The sequence below is a fragment of the Gopherus flavomarginatus genome, chromosome 7, assembly GCF_025201925.1.
Source record: "Gopherus flavomarginatus isolate rGopFla2 chromosome 7, rGopFla2.mat.asm, whole genome shotgun sequence".
NCBI classification, from domain to species: Eukaryota; Metazoa; Chordata; order Testudines; family Testudinidae; genus Gopherus; species Gopherus flavomarginatus.
Window position 1 is genome coordinate 53,053,652 of NC_066623.1, and position 17,143 is coordinate 53,070,794.

Sequence of the window (17,143 nt, forward strand, 5' to 3'; positions counted from 1 at the left end):
AAAATGCAGCTGTTGCTTATTATTGTCTGTAACAAAAGTATAAATGCTTGCTGTAATTGTTTACCTGTTGAGAGATCTGTCTAGGAAGGGGAGACCCTATGTCCTAGTGCACTCTCTCCCTGCTGTAGTTGCTAAACAGAATAAAGTATGTGACTCTGCGGCACCCAAACAAAAAGTGAAAACTAAGTTTTTCTCCGACACCATCAAAAACACTGGATTCAGAGATGAGTGGTTCTTTACAACCAGTCTCATCAAATAAAAGGTTCTTCTGATTCCAAAGGACCATCCACACACCCAGGTCAATATATAACTTAGATCTTACCCAAAAATCACGTTGATGCAAATCCTTTAGTATCTAAAATCTAAAGGTTTATTTATAAAAAGAAAGAAAGAAAGGTGAGAGTTAAAATTTGTTAAAAGAATCAATTACATAGCAGTGATGGACTAAATTGCTGGTTTATGTCAAGTCTCTGGAGTACATCCACAGCTTGGATGGATCATTCAGTCCTTTGTTCAGAGCTTCAGTTTGTAGCAAAGTTCCTCCAGAGGTAAGAAGCGGGATTGAAGACAAAATGGAGGGGTTTCCAGGGCCTTTTATAACTTTTGCCATGTGGAGGGCATTCCATTGTTTCAAACAAAGCCTTCAGCAGAGCTAATGGAAAATTACAGATTCTGTAAAAAATGGGAGGTTGGAGTTGTCAAGGTATTATTCTCACTTTGAACTTTAGCGTCCAGAAAGTGGGGACCTGCATGTACCCTTCTAAGCTTAATTCCTAGTTTAGATCTGATAGGGCTGCCACCAACCAAAAATATAGTGTTTTGGTACACTTCCTGTCCCCCAAACCCTTTCATGGGGGACCCAAGACCCAAACCCCTTGGGTCTTAAAACAAAGAGAAATAAACCATTCCCCCTCCTTTCCCCCTCCCAGACTTTCCCTGAGAGATCACTGTGATCCAAACTCCTTGGATCCTAACAGAGAGGAATTAACCTTCCCCCCAGGGCCGGCTTTAGAGGGCCCAGTGCCTTAGACACTTTTTTTTTTTAAACTTACCCCGGGTCCCTGGCTGCGATCTGCTCAGGCATCTTCTGTGGTCCTGCTCCCTTGAGCAAAGCACAGGCGGGAGTACGGCAAGCCCCGCGGCCCCGGGTGGAGCCCCGGCTGGAATGCGGCAAGTCCCGCTCTCCAGGTTGGAGCTCTGGCTGGAGCGCGGCAAGTCCCGCGGCCCTGCTCTCTTGGCTGGAGCCCCAGCCAGAGAGTGGCAAGCCCCGCTTTCCTGGCTGGAGCTACAGCCGGAGCGCTGCAAGCCCCGAGGCCCCGCTCTCCTCGCTGGAGCCCCGGCCGAAGCGCGGCAAGCCTCGCTCTCCCGGCTGGAGCGCAGCAAGCCTTGTGGCCCCATTCTCCTGGCTGGAGCCCCGGCCGGAGCGCTGCAAGTCCCGAGGCCCCGCTCACCTGGCTGGAGACCCAGCCGGAGCGCGGCAAGCCCCGAGACCCTGCTCTCCCGGCTGGAGCTCTGGGCCTTTAAATAGCCTCCAGAGCCCTGGGGTAGTGAGGGGCTCCGGGGGCTATTTAAAGGGTCAGGGCTCCAGCTGCCTGCCTCTGCCGCCCCGGCCCTTTAAATAGCTGCCGGAGCCCGGCCACCCCCATGCATTCCCCAGGGCTCCAGTGGCTATTTAAAAGGTCCAGGGCGGGGTAGAAGCTGGGGAGCCTGGGGCCCTTTAAATAGCCCCAAGTCCCTGGGATAGCAGGGAGCTTGGGGGCTATTGAAAGGGCTGGGGCTCCAGCTGCCTCTGCTGCACCCCCTGCCCTGCCCACACCAGCCCCGCTCCCCCTGCCTGCAGCCAGCTCTGCACCCCCTGCCCACAGCCAGTCCCTGTCAAACCCCTTGCCCTGTCTCCAGTCAACCCCTGCCACACACCCCTGTGGCCCTGCCCAAAGCCAGCCAGCCCCACACACACTGCTGCCCGCACCAGCCCTGGACACCCTGCCCTGTCTCCAGCCAACCCCTGCTGCACCCCCCTGCCTGAAGCCAGCCAGTCTCACACTCCTCTGTCTCCAGCCCTGCCAACCCCTGCTGCATCCCACCGCGGCCCTGCCTGAAGCCAGCCCACTCCACAACCCCCTATCTCCAACCAGCCCCGCACCCCTTGCCCTGCCTGCAGCCAGACCCTACCTCCAGTCAGCCCCTGCCCTGCCTCCAGCCAGCCCCATGTCCACTTGTGCCCTGCAGTTCCCAGGGCAGTAACCCTGCCCACCTGCTTCAATGAGGGGGGCAGGGAGCAGCTGGGACCCACACATGTAAAACGGCAGTCATTAATAACCAATCAACAGCATATATGATGCAATGTACATAATATATAATTTTATTATTTATATAGTTATGGAAAGTAAATAATACATGAAAGAAATGAAAGGCTTTTTTTCCCACTTTTTTTTTAAGTCATCCCTGCCAGGGCCTCGCCGAAAATGTTCAAATTGGGCCCCGCACTTCCTAAAGCCGGCCCTGCTTTCCCCCACCTCCTTTCCCCGCACCAGTCCCCTGGTGAGTTCAGACCCAATCCCCTTGGGTCTTAAACAAGGAAAAAAATCAATCAGGTTCTTAAAAAAGAAAGCTTTTAATTAAAGAAAGAAAAAGTAAAAATTATTTCTGTAAAATCAAGATGGAAAATGTTTACAGGGTCTTTAGCTTATATAGACTAAAGGGACTCTCTCCCCCCTAGCCTAAGATACAAGTTACAGCAAACAGAGGTAAAATATCCATCCAGCAAAATACACATTTGCAAATTAAGAAAACAAACATAAAACTAATCCGCCTTTTCTAGCTAGTACTTACTATTATGAACATGAGAGACTGTTTTAGAAAGAAAGGAGACAGATCTGGTTGCATCTCTGGTCCCTCTTAGCCCCAAGAGTGAACAAACAACAAAACAAACAGCACAAACAAAGACTTCCCTCCACCAAGATTTGAAAGTATCTTGTCCCCCGATTGGTCCTTTGGTCAGGTGTCAGTCAGGTTCACTGAGCTTGTTAACGCTTTACAGGTAAAAGAGACATTAACCCTTAACTATCTGTTTATGACAGGAGTCACATGGGCAAATCACCTGTCCATGCCCGACTTTGCTTAGTCATAGCAAGAAGTCATTACCTATACTTCAGATGGAACATTTGTAGGACAGTCCATTCAGTGTAGATGAGCATCTCCCATGGTCCAGTGTCAGTTAAGTGTTTCTTGATGAGCTACTAAATTTGAATAGTCCCTCCAAGATGTGCAGGCTAAATACTTTGTGGGTGTTATCCCAGGAGCAAACATTTGAAATCCAGGTATAAAGCCAATAACTTCAAATACAAAAATGATACATGCATACAGATAGCATAATCATAACCAGCAAATCATAACCTTTCCATAGACATCTTACATGCCACATTTTGTACAAGATTTGTTGCAATTATATAACAGTGGTTGCAACAATGATGTATATGGTCATATTTTAATCAGATAATGTCACAAAGGGTCAGACTCACGTCTCAGGGTCTGGATCAGGAAGTGAAGACCAAATCAAGCTGAGGGCAAAGCCAGGAGTTCAAGAGCAGGAATGGTCATGGCAGCTACAGGAAATTTGCACTACTGCCTGAAAGCTTCCTGGACCACATCTTGGGTTTATATAAGGCAGGGAGCCAATCAGGAGGCATGAGACTACTGCCTGTCAGATCCTCTGAAGTGGGACTTCCCATAGTCTATGTCCATTGTAGGTCATGAGTAACGGAGTGCAAGCATTTTACAGCTTTTGCTGTATGGTAGCCTAGAGGTGTCTGCTACCTAGTGTTCTACAGGCCTGAGTTCTGAAATTAATAGGTAGCAGGTTTCAAACAAAAGGAAAGTAACTTCGTACAATGCACATTCAACCTGTGGAACTTGTTACGAGGGGATGCTGTGAAGGCCAAAAGTATAACTGGATTAAAAGAAGGATTAGATAAGGATAGGTCCATCAACGGCTATTAGCCAAGGGATATAATCCCATGCTCTGGGTGTCCCTAAACCACTGACTGCCAGAAACTGGGCATGAATCACTCAAAAATTGCCCTGTTCTGTTCATTCCCTCTAAAGCATCTTTGCACCAACCACTGTTGAAAGACAGGATACTGGGCTAGACGGACCATTGATCTGATCCAGGAGGACCATTCTTAAAACAGATCTTTTAGAAAAACATTCAATCTTGATTTAAACATTGCCACTGATGGAGAATAGCTCAAAGTTCCTCTAATAATGTGCTGGGGAAATAGGTTCACTGGCCATGATTTCCCAAAGTGCTGAGTGATTTTGGGTGCTCAGTTTGAGACACCTTAAAGGGGCATGAATTTCAGAAAGTGCTGAGCACAGCCCACCCTCTAAAAATCAGGTCTCTTTAAATGTTTCAAATGGGACACCCCAAACCGTTCATCACTTTTGGCAAACCTTGCCCACTACTTACTGAATCACATGAACCATCATGTTGGTCTTTGTATCTGACATCACTTTGCCTGGGATCTCATTATCACCTGCCACTAATACACAAGGTACACATCTGCTCCCATCCAAGCTCTGGCCACTCCATGTCTCACTGATGCACTCACAACACTTCAGCTGGCTGAGACACAAACACATTTGGTGTCTTCATACTTAACTTTAAAAGGCAAAGGCTACATTCCAGCTACACTTACCAAGTCTCATAGACTCATAGACTCTAGGACTGGAAGGGACCTCGAGAGGTCATCGAGTCCAGTCCCCTGCCCTCATGGCAGGACCAAATACTGTCTAGACCATCCCTGATAGACATTTATCTAACCTACTCTTAAATATCTCCAGAGATGGAGATTCCACAACTTCCCTAGGCAATCTATTCCAGTGTTTAACTACCCTGACAGTTAGGAACTTTTTCCTAATGTCCAACCTAAATCTCCCTTGCTGCAGTTTAAGCCCATTGCTTCTTGTTCTATCATTGGAGGCTAAGGTGAACAAGTTTTCACCCTCCTCCTGATGACACCCTTTTAGATACCTGAAAACTGCTATCATGTCCGCTCTCAGTCTTCTCTTTTCCAAACTAAACAAACCCAATTCCTTCAGCCTTCCTTCATAGGTCATGTTCTCAAGACCTTTAATCATTCTTGTTGCTCTTCTCTGGACCCTCTCCAATTTCTCCACATCTTTCTTGAAATGCGGTGCCCAGAACTGGACACAATACTCCAGTTGAGGCCTAACCAGCGCAGAGTAAAGCGGAAGAATGACTTCTCGTGTCTTGTTTACAACACACCTGTTAATGCATCCCAGAATCACGTTTGCTTTTTTTGCAACAGTATCACACTGTTGACTCATATTAAGCTTGTGGTCCACTATGACCCCTAGATCTCTTTCTGCCATACTCCTTCCTAGACAGTCTCTTCCCATTCTATATGTGTGAAACTGATTGTTCCTTCCTAAGTGGAGCACTTTGCATTTATCTTTATTGAACTTCATCCTGTTTACCTCAGACCATTTCTCCAACTTGTCCAGATCATTTTGAATTTTGACCCTGTCCTCCAAAGCAGTTGCAATCCCTCCCAGTTTGGTATCATCCGCAAACTTAATAAGCGTACTTTCTATGCCAACATCTAAACCGTTGATGAAGATATTGAACAGAACCGGTCCCAAAACAGAACCCTGCGGAACCCCACTTGTTATACCTTTCCAGCAGGATTGGGAGCCATTAACAACTACTCTCTGAGTACGGTTATCCAGCCAGTTATGCACCCACCTTATAGTAGCCCCATCTAAATTGTACTTTCCTAGCTTATCTATAAGAATATCATGCGAGACTGTATCAAATGCCTTAGTAAAGTCTAGGTATATCACATCCACCGCTTCTCCCTTATCCACAAGGCTCGTTATCCTATCAAAGAACGCTATCAGATTAGTTTGACACGATTTGTTCTTTACAAATCCGTGCTGGCTATTCCCTATCACCTTACCACCTTCCGAGTGTTTGCAGATGATTTCTTTGATTACCTGCTCCATTATCTTCCCTGGCACAGAAGTTAAACTAACTGGTCTGTAGTTTCCTGGGTTGTTTTTATTTCCCTTTTTATAGATGGGCACTATATTTGCCCCCTTCCAGTCTTCTGGAATCTCCCCCGTCTCCCATGATTTCCCAAAGATAATAGCTAGAGGCTCAGATACCTCTTCCATTAACTCCTTGAGTATTCTAGGATGCATTTCATCAGGCCCTGGTGACTTGCAGGCATCTAACTTTTCTAAGTGATTTTTTACTTGCTCTTTCCTTATTTTCTCTTCTAAACCTACCCTCTTCCCCTAAGCATTCACTATACTAGACATTCCTTCAGACTTCTCAGTGAAGACCGAAACAAAGAAGTCATTAAGCATCTCTGCCATTTCCAAGTCTCCCGTTACTGTTACCCCCTCCTCATTGAGCAGTGGGTCTACCCTGTCCTTAGTCTTCCTCTTGCTTCTAATGTATTGATAAAAAGTCTTCTTGTTTCCCTTTATTCCCATAGCTAGTTTGAGTTCATTTTGTGCCTTTGCTTTTCTAATCTTGCCTCTGCATTCCTGTGTTATTTGCCTATATTCATCCTTCGTGATCTGACCTAGTTTCCATTTTTTATATGATGCCTTTTTATTTTGTAGGTCACGCAAGATCTCAAGGGTAAGCCAAGGTGGTCTTTTGCCACATTTTCTATCTTTCCTAACCATCGGAATAACTTGCTTTTGGGCCCTTAATAGCGTCCCTTTGAAAAACTGCCAATTTTCCTCAGTTGTTTTTCCCCTCAGTTTTAATTCCCATGGGACCTTGCCTATCAGCTCTCTGAGCTTACCAAAATCCACCTTCCTGAAATCCATTGTCTCTATTCTGCTGTACTCCCTTCTACCCTTCCTTAGAATTGCAAATTCTATGATTTCATGATCACTTTCACCCAAGCTTCCTTCTACTTTCAAATTCTCAACAAGTTCCTCTCTATTTGTTAAAATCAAGTCTAGAACAGCTTCCCCCCGAGTAGCTTTTTCAACTTTCTGAAATAAAAAGTTGTCTGCAATGCAGTCTAGGAACTTATTGGATAGTCTGTGCCCTGCGGTGTTATTTTCCCAACATATATCTGGATAGTTGAAGTCCCCCATCACCACCAAATCTTGGGCTTTGGATGATTTTGTTAGTTGTTTGAAAAAAGCCTCATCCACCTCTTCCGCCTGATTAGGTGGCCTGTAGTAGACTCCCAGCACGACATCACCTGTGTTTTTTACCCCTTTTAGCCTAACCCAGAGACTTTCCACCCTTCCGTCTCCTATGTCCATCTCCACCTCAGTCCAAGTGTGTACATTTTTAATATATAAGGCAACACCTCCTCCCTTTTTCCCCTGTCTATCCTTCCCGAGCAAACTATACCCATCCACACCAACATTCCAGTCGTGTGTATTATCCCACCAAGTTTCAGTAATGCCAATAATGTCATAGTTGTATTTATTTATTAGCACTTCCAGTTCTTCCTGCTTATTACCCATACTTCTTGCATTTGTATAAAGGCATCTAAGATACTGGTTTGATTTTGCCTCCCAGCTTTGCCCTGACCCTCCTTCCTCTCTGCCATTATAGCCCGTGCTCCCTCCTGTTTCCAACCCATCTCCCAGGTCTTGTTCCCCACTTACCTGTGGGCTTTGCTCACCTGTCCCCGTCGAACCTAGTTTAAAGCCCTCCTTACTAGGTTAGCCAGTCTGTGCGCAAATAAGGCCTTTCCCCTCTTCGAAAGGTGAATGCCATCTGTTCCTAGCAGTCCTTCCTCAAATAGCATCCCGTGGTCGAGGAAGCCAAAGCCCTCCTGGCGACACCATCTTCGCAGCCAGGCATTCACCTCCATGATGCATCTGTCTCTGCCCGGGCCCCTACCTTCCACAGGAAGAATCGAAGAGAATACCACCTGCGCTCCAAACTCCTTAACCCGTACTCCCAGAGCCCTGTAGTCACTCTTGATCTGCTCAGCATCACACCTCGCAGTATCATTTGTGCCCACATGGATGAGTAGCATGGGATAGTAGTCAGAAGGCCGGATAATCCTCGACAAAGCCTCTGTAACATCTCGGATACGGGCCCCTGGCAGGCAGCATACCTCCCGGGATGAACGGTCAGGGCGACAGATGGGTGTCTCCGTCCCCCTCAGCAGAGAGTCTCCAACCACCACTACCCTAAAGTCTGGCCTTTAGGACTGACGGCGCCGAGTGGAGATATCAGTTTGACACCCAAATTGTACAGGCACAAAGTGCCAGGCAGTGGAGAATCAGGGACCACTGTGGATAATGAACAGAACCTTCTTAGCCCACAAGGTTGCCTATTAGTCTTTTATAGACAGCAGGTCTTGAATCTGATCCTTAGAGAGGCAAAAGGACTCGTTCCGCACATTCTTGCTGTGGTAAGAGGTGCTTTGGAGATGTTTATATCTTGGTTAGATATAGGATGATGTCATTCTTCATTCAGCTTAATGGATCATGCTGCCACATACAACTCTGCTGTATCTTTAACCGCTTTACAGATACCTCCAAGGGAGTTCAGTTCTGTGTTCATGCTCCTACAGAATTGTCCCGCCCCAGAAAACAGTGCACCATTTAATTCCACCCTGACACACCCTGAAGTTACTGCACATTCAGTTCCAGATCCCTGGAGGATCAACGCATCTCCAAAGATACAGCCCCGTTCACCTCTATGCCCTCTGGGGAATTGACACACCCTATTAGACGCAGCAAAACTTAGTTGCAGGCTCCCCCCAGGGAGAATCAGCAGATCCTATATTTATTGAAAAAGATGCACAGAGCCAGCACCTCCTTGTAGTCAATATTCACGACAGACCTTGGAAAGAATGACAAACGGTGTTGTTGCCTTGCCTTAGCTTGTGCTGTGTTGGTTTGAGTGACTGTCTCTGCCTTGCCATGATGACTAGTGTGCATGTGCGCATTGCCTTCCTGATTATTGCTTCCTACTCCCTGTTCCTGTTCATTTCCTGGTTCCTGTGCCCTGAATTCTGTGTTCCAGTTCTGTTCCTCTGTGTGTGTGTACACAGTGTTAGGTGTGCTCAGTTATTCAGGGCTTGTTGATACCTGTTATGTTGCAGTCTATATGGTTTTATAAAAATATGCTAATGAGTGAATATAATGTAACTGGAATATGCTTCATGCAAAACATCTCTTGGAAGGCATCATTACAAATCTTATAATCTACTGAGTGTGATCATCCTATTTGTATAAATGTACCACTCTTGTATCTGAAATTAGAAATATGAAGTATAACTCTGAGGGCCTATTGTAAGTATGCAAAGTGTGGGCCATTAATGGTGGTTTGGCATCTAGATGACACCCATTAACCAGGACAATTGTCTGCAGGTGGCTGTGTTTACCTGTAAGTCTTCCTGTATAGGTGTGTGCTGGCAAGTGGGCAATGAAGTCTTGCAGTGACATGTGATCATGTCACCTGAACTGGAATCCACCTTTAACCTGGTGTCTTTTCATTGATAAGGAGGGGGTGGAAACCCAGAGAGGGACAAAGGATTCCCGCCTTATGCAAAAGATATATAAAGGGGTGGAACAGAACAAAGGGAGGGGAGGAGCCATCATGAAGAATCCCCTAGCTACCAAGGAACAAGAGCTGTACCAAGGAAAAGAATTGTGCCCAGGCCTGGAAGCTGTCCAGTCTGAGGAAAAATCTTACTGAAGCATCTCTGAGAGTGAGATTATCTGTATTCATTTTGATTAGACATAGATTTGTGCGTTTTATTTTATTTTGCTTGGTGACTTACTTTGTTCTGTCTGTTACTACTTGGAACCACTGAAGTCCTAATTTCTGTATTTAATAAAATCACTTTTTACTAATTAATTAATTCAGAGTATGTATTAATACCTGGGGGAGCAAACAACTGTGCATATCTCTCTATCAGTGTTACAGAGGGCGAACAATTTATGAATTTACCCTGTATAAGCTTTATACAGTGTAAAATGGATTTATTTGGGTTTAGATCCCATTGGGAGTTGGGCATCCAAGTGTTAAAGACAGGAACACTTCTGTTAGCTGCTTTCAGGTAAACCTGCAGCTTTGGGGCAAGTAATTCAGACACTGGGTCTTAGTTGGTGCAGATGGGAGTGTCTGGCTCAGCAAGAAAGGGTGCTAGAGTCCTGAGCTGGTAGGGAAAGCAGGAGCAGAGGTAGTCTTGGCACATCGGGTGGCAGCTCCCAAGGAGGGGTTCTGTGATCCAACCCATCACAGATACGTACCTGCCGTTTGCATTGTTATGATGTTTTGTTCAGACTGTTGCTGACTTAACGGGTTAGTACATGTTTTGACTGACCACCTACCTGCATGTCTTGCTAAGAAGTTCCTTGTGTTTTGGGGTTGCTGTCCTGGGTCACATCAGAGCATAACATTACAGTGACAAGTGCTTCTATTAGTCAACCCATGCTGCCTGCACATCCTGCGGCTGCTGACTGGCAATACTTGATGAGGAATTTTTGGAACGATGCACAGATCCTTCAATTCTCTGATGCTGCTAGTGTAACACCGACAGGCCACGATCTTCAGCAGGTGAGATTGAACCTAGAACCTCTGAAGCTTAGTGCATGAGCCTCTACTGCTTGAGCTAAAAGCCACATGGCTGGGCCCTTAGCTAAGGCTGTAGCAGATTCATTAATCTCTAAGGGCTTGGCTACACTTAAGAGTTACAGCGCTAGTGGTGGCTTTACAGTACTGTAACTTACTCCCCGTCCATACTGGCAAGGCACATACAGTGCTGTATCTCCCTGGCTACAGCGCTGGTTGTACTCCACATGGACGAGAGGAATAAAGAGAACAGCACTGGTGCTGCAGCGCTGGACTGCCAGTGTAAACACTGATTATTCTTACTATGCTGTAACTGACCTCCGGAATTTTCCCATAATGCTTTTAACTAAAGAACTCTCTTTGTTTCGTTATGATGCCTCTCTTTGTTTTGTTATGAACTCGGGGCTCTCAGAGCTGCTTATCTAAAAAACAAAACACAGCTACTGATTGCTCGAGCAGAGGCAGGCAGGGAATCTCCACAGCTAGTGTTTGCTTGAGGAGAGAAACAGCGCGGCGGGGGGGGGGGGTAAAGGGGGAGGGAGTCCGTGGGAGCAGCTGCTTATCTGGTCTGAAGGCTATTTGCATTTAAGAGTGAATGAGAGAGGGGTGGGGGAAGTGGTTAGAATTTTCAAGGCAGGGAGCTGACAAAGTGTCGGCTCCAAAAATCCACTCTCTCTCTCTCTCTCTCCCACGCTCGCTGTCACACTCCACCCCACCCCCCTCTTTTGAAAAGCACGTTGCAGCCACTTGAACGCTGAGATAGCTGCCCATAATGCACCACTCCCAACACCGCTGCAAATGCTGCAAATGTGGCCACACTGCAGCGCTGGTAGCTGTCAGTGTGGCCACACTGCAGCGCTTTCCTTCCACAGCTGTACGAAGACAGCTTTAACTCCTAGCGCTGTACAGCTGCAAGTGCAGCCAAACCCTAAGTGGTCTTGGTGCCACTAGAGAGGACACAGCACCACACCCAGGAGGTGTGTGGGTTACAGTAGGTTACCCTTGCTGCAGATGTGCTTAAGCCACGATGGCCACTGATATTTTTGATGAACTCCTGGAGCCCAAGTCCTCCTTTGATGCAGCTGTGCAGCACCTCGATGAGTATTTGGGGACTGGAGGTTCTCTTCTGCTAAAGAGGAAAACGTTCCTTGAAGCTTGCCAGCAGCCCAATGAAACCCTACGTGAGTTCGCAGATGAGACCTCTACATGGCCCCACTCTCCAAAAATGCAGGCAGACACCTTGGCACCTCACACTCTGCCTTCAGATTTTCAACTGCCTAGCTTTGTTAGTGTTGGCAGCCTGGGACCGATAGCTTCCTTCTTGTTTCTCCTCATTCATTAACTGTCACATAAGGCTTTTGGATCGTCTCAGAATCTGGGCTCTGCCAAAAAGTCTTCTTTGCTGAAGGGCTCCATTTCAGGTAATTGTCAGAGAAAGCTGTACAGTTGGTAATGACCAAGGTAAGGAAACACTGCGATGCACTTAGGGTATATCAGTCACTTCCTGTACTTCCATAAAGGTAGGGCAGTGGAAACATTCCTTATTTTGATTGTCCCAAAGCCACAGGAAAGGGGAATTAAGGGAATGGATATGTCTGGGATGAGTGCCAATTGTGATTTACTCACATTTTTAACCCAATCTGAAATAGCTCGGTCAGAGATGGAAAACTTTATGGAAGTCACGAACCAAATCAGGCACCATAGCGCTGGCCTCCAGCTGAGCCATTCTGCAATTGACAATGTCCAAGAAACACAAAAACAAAGAAACAAGAGATCAAAAGGGTAAAGGCAGCTTCATAACAGCTTTCTTCTCTTTCTGTGGTGGTTTTGGACTTTCTAACATCTCTCTAGCTAATTATTACATGGGAGCCTGTCTTCTGACCACCAAGTGCCTAAGGTACCAGAACACCAGGGAGTTAGGTTGTGGGGGTTGGCTTAGCTCCTGGAAAGAGAGTGTGCTTTACCATCATGAGCCCACCATGACTTGGGACTAAGTTGCACTGAGTGGTTAAGCTCATGCAGTGAACCCCAAACTATGTTGCCTTTGAAAACTTTATAAAAACATATTCCTTCTAATAGAATCTTCCTTTTGAGTTTAACCTTCACTTTGGCTTCGAGAATGCCAACAGTCCAGCCTATACTTTACACAGAGTAATCCACATGTGACGAATCTGATGTCGCAAAACTCCCATTATAGTGAAATGGAATGAAAGTCCCAGATTGTTTCAATGCATCGCAGGGCACAGACTGCAGCAATTGCAAAGTTGTTCTGTGAAGAAGAAGAATTTTTCTACAGGCTTCATCCTGCTCCACTGAAGTCAATGGGAGTTTTGCAATTGGCTTCAATGAGAGAAGGACCAATGCTTAATAAAAGGATTTCTATCTATGTGTAGATCTTTCTAATTAATCACATTTGGGGCCAAGTTCTGCTCTTTAGCCCCAATTCTGCCATAAACTCTGTGCAGGAAGACCTTTGTGCTCGCACCGAGTTCCACTGAAGTTGTCTTACTGAGGTCCTATTGTATGACCCCACTGCTGCACCAGAGCCTTGGTGACACCGATGCAAATATAAATCTGTAGTAACTCCAGAGATCCAAACTGGTGTAACTGGGAGCAGAATTTGACTCAAATATCTATCTGCAATCAGGTTTGAAAGTGAGTAAAAATCATTTCCAAATCTCCACTAAAAGTAAAATAAAAATGGCAACACACAGCAAGTAGCTTGCTCATTTTTGATGGCTGACTTTTGTGTGTGGTGTGTGTGCACATATAGTCAAAGAGGCTAAGGCCAGAAGGAACCATCAGCTCATCTAGCCTGATTTTCTGTACATCACAGGCCACCAACATCACCCAACCACCCACACACCAAGCCCCACAAACAGAATTAGACCAAAATATTACAGTCCTCTGGAGACTAAACTATTGCATAATTCCAACATTACCATCATTTAGAAAAACCTGAAATCAGGCAAATCCTTAATCCAGGGTGCCATTTCTAATTGTCCTTTTATTTCAAATGAGATTCTCCTCATAAATAAACTGTTCCAAAACATTATGGGGGAATTTTTCAGCCCCATTAAATTCCATCCCTTTCTGGGAAGGCAAAATTGTGGATAAAAGCAATGGCAAGTTGATCTAGATGCCTCCCTGAATTGTAAAACATTTTTCTTTGTGGGTTTCAGTATCAATTAGGGCCAGAAGCTCAGCTAATATAAATTGGTATCTCAAGGCTTGTCTAGATGAACAGTTAGTACTGGGCAAGCTGGGATGTAATCTGCAGTGCACTAGCATGCCATGTACTAACTGGCCATGTGGACCCTGCTACCACACACTAAAAGTTCCTTAGTGCACTTTGATCTATTCCGCTTTGACATGGGAGTAGGTCAATTAATTTCAGTGGTCCTATGCTGATTTACACCATCTGAGAGTGTAGGCCTAAATATGTGACCACAGCTCCTTCCAAGCTGCATTGTGTAGTCCAGTTTTCTTACCTCTGATCTCCGCAGAGATCTTATCTCTTACAGAAGGTTACCAAAATACAGATAACGGAATGCTTTCTCAAACTGGTTAGAAAATTCAGTGATATTTTCTTTTTCCATTTGATCCCTTAGCTGGAAGGGATTTCTTTCAGCTAGAACGTTTGCTTTTATTACTAAATGCTTCTTAATCACCTCTGTTGAGTCTTTATACTTCATCTCATCTGGTTCCTATGGAAAATGCAAATCTTCCAGAACTGCAAATGTCCATTTCCCTGCCAATGTTAAGAAAACTGACTTTTTTCACTACATTCTGTGATAGTATTTGCACAAAAATACTGCTCACATCTCTGAATATACATCTGAAATTCTTATTATTCATTAAACTGGAAATCTTCCATGTTTGCATGAGTGGCCATTTTATCTGTCTACTTTTCTTTCTGTTTGTTTAACCAGTAGACCAGTTCACTGCTTCTTCACTTTGTGCTTTTTTTACATTAACTTCTTCATTGCCAGAATTTTTGTTATGCTTCTTTGCACAAAGAAAAAATCATTATACTTGTAACACTTCTGCCCCTCTGAGTTGGCAGCAACAAGGGCCAGGTTCAGTATCCAGAGGTTCCGTTTCAATAACCCAATGCCAAACCAGCTCGAGTCCCCACCCAGTGACCTGGGAAAATCTTACACACACCCCTAGGCGCCTCAAAGAGGCAATGCTTCCCCTCTCGCAAGCACAGAGTCTCGGTGTAGCAGAAAAGGTTTAATACATGAGATAAACAACAAACACTAAATTGGGAAAACACCTCAACTAGATCTCATAGACCAAACCGTGAGCAAAGACCCACCCCAGGAAATTGGGCTGTGTCCTCTTTCCTGGGCTCCTGAGTCCAGCAACCCCCCCCCAAATCACCCACAGTCCCAAAAGTCCCACAATCCCAAAAGTCTCTGTCCTGGGTCAGTGCAGCCCCAAAGTTCGAGAGTCTATCTGCAGAGGTCCCTCCCCCCAGCCTGGGTAGAAAGGGGCACCTTACGTGGTCCGGGGCCAACTGCCCTGCCTCTCCGTGGGTTCTGCTCCCGCCTTCTCCACAAACTGCTCCGCTTTACCAGCCGCTCCACTCTGCTCCTCCAGCCGTCCTTACAAACTGCTCCGCTCCACCAGCTGCTCTGCTCCACCAGCTGTCCCATGAGCGGCTCCAGTTGTCCCTGCAAACTGCTCGGCTCCGCTCGCTCTGTGGGCTGCTCCACCCGTCCCACAGCTACTCCGCTCTGCCATCCGCTCTGCTCCACCAGCTGTCCCGTGATCCGCTCCAGCCATCCCCACAAACTGCTTCACTCCGCCAGCTGCTCTGTTCCACAGTATAGCTTCAGGCTCCCCACTAGTTAGCACAGTACTCAGTGCTCTCAGCTCAGTAATTTCAGCTCTTTAGTGATTTTCAGCTCTTAGTGATTTCAGCTCATAGTATGGGAGCCCCAGTGCTAGTGCACCATTAGCCAAAAGTGAGTTCAGCTCAGTAACCTGTATCTGGATTCTTAAGGGAATAAAAAATCAATTCTGACATTCCACAGTGGAGAGAGGAGGGGCTGGAACTGGTGCTTCTGGCTCCACAAGGAGACTGCACCACCAGACACAGATACCTGTCCCCAGCCTCTCTCAATTCACTGGGTTTTGGAACCCATGTCCCTTGTCTAGCAAGTACCACCCAACTGAGGTTGAGTCATTTGTCACCAAGCAGTCCCACAGCTCGGCGGTCTGGGATAGGGTAGGCGTGCCCATGCAAATACACTCTCTGAAATTCTTTCCACCAGATGTCAGGGTAGAGGTTATCCTGACTCTGCTTATATACTGATAGTCTAAAATGACTTTGTTTCGCTTAAGGAAAAACGAGAAAGAGAAAGCACACTGTGTGTGTCCCATATATGACAAGCTACAGCAAATCCGAACACAAAATGGCAACTGCCTCTGCAGCAGGAATACAGGGAGTGAACATCTCACCATTTAAAGATACAGTACACAACAAAAATCATAGCAGATACAAGATACATACACCACACAAGCCAGCCAGAATTTGTAAGATTGAAATGCATGATAGCAACAAGCAGCACTCTGTTTTATGAATACAAAATGAATGTTCCTATTAATATGACTACTTGTGCATACCTCCACCATCCCAAATCCTAGACCCATCATTACTTTCCTCCTCTGTCTTTTCTCATTCTTTCTTCCCTTCCCTTCTTTCTCTTTCCTCTGCTACTTGCATGTCGTTAATGCACACAAACTAAAAGCAACACTCCCTAGGGTGAGAAAAAGCTGTCAGGACATGGGACTGCTCTACCTATGAACAAACCTTATGTGTAAATTACTCTGTATCAATGATTTTCATTTTTTAGTTTGCGCTGAAAGGAGTGAGCTGGGATTTCCCAAAGCGCTCAGCACTGATCTCTACTCTCCTGGAAGATCAATAGGCGTGTCACCACTGAGCTCAGAGGGAGCCAAAGGCCAATGCTGAGAGCTTTGGAAAATCCTGCCCTTTCTGTAAAAGGGTATGATTTGTACATGCAGTGCATGTGACAGATTAGAGCTGCGTGCCATGGTTCTCCGAGAGCAAGTAGCAAATAGGCCCTCTGTACTGATATGCAGCTCTTCTGCAGGAAGCGGGAGCATGACCAACACCTAAGCTTGTGCCCTTTCCCTAAGCACAGACCCCTCTCAGCATGACCCTCATTGAGATTAATTTAGGGTATGTCTGCAGCTGGTATAGTCATACCCAAGCTAGCTTGACTCTAATTCAGGGGTTCTCAAACTGGGGGTCAGGACCCCTCAAGGGGTTGTGAGATTATTACATGGGGGGTCGTGAGCTGTCAGTCTCCATTCCAAACCCCGCTTTGCCTCCATCATTTATAATGGTGTTAAATATATGAAAAAGTGTTTTTAATTTATTGGGCGGGGGTCGCACTCAGAGGTCTGCTATGAAAGGGGTCACCAGTACAAAAGTTTGAGAGCCACTGCTCTAACTAGCTTCAGCACCAGAGCAGTGAAGCTGCAGCAGCAAGGGCTAGCCCCATAAGTAAT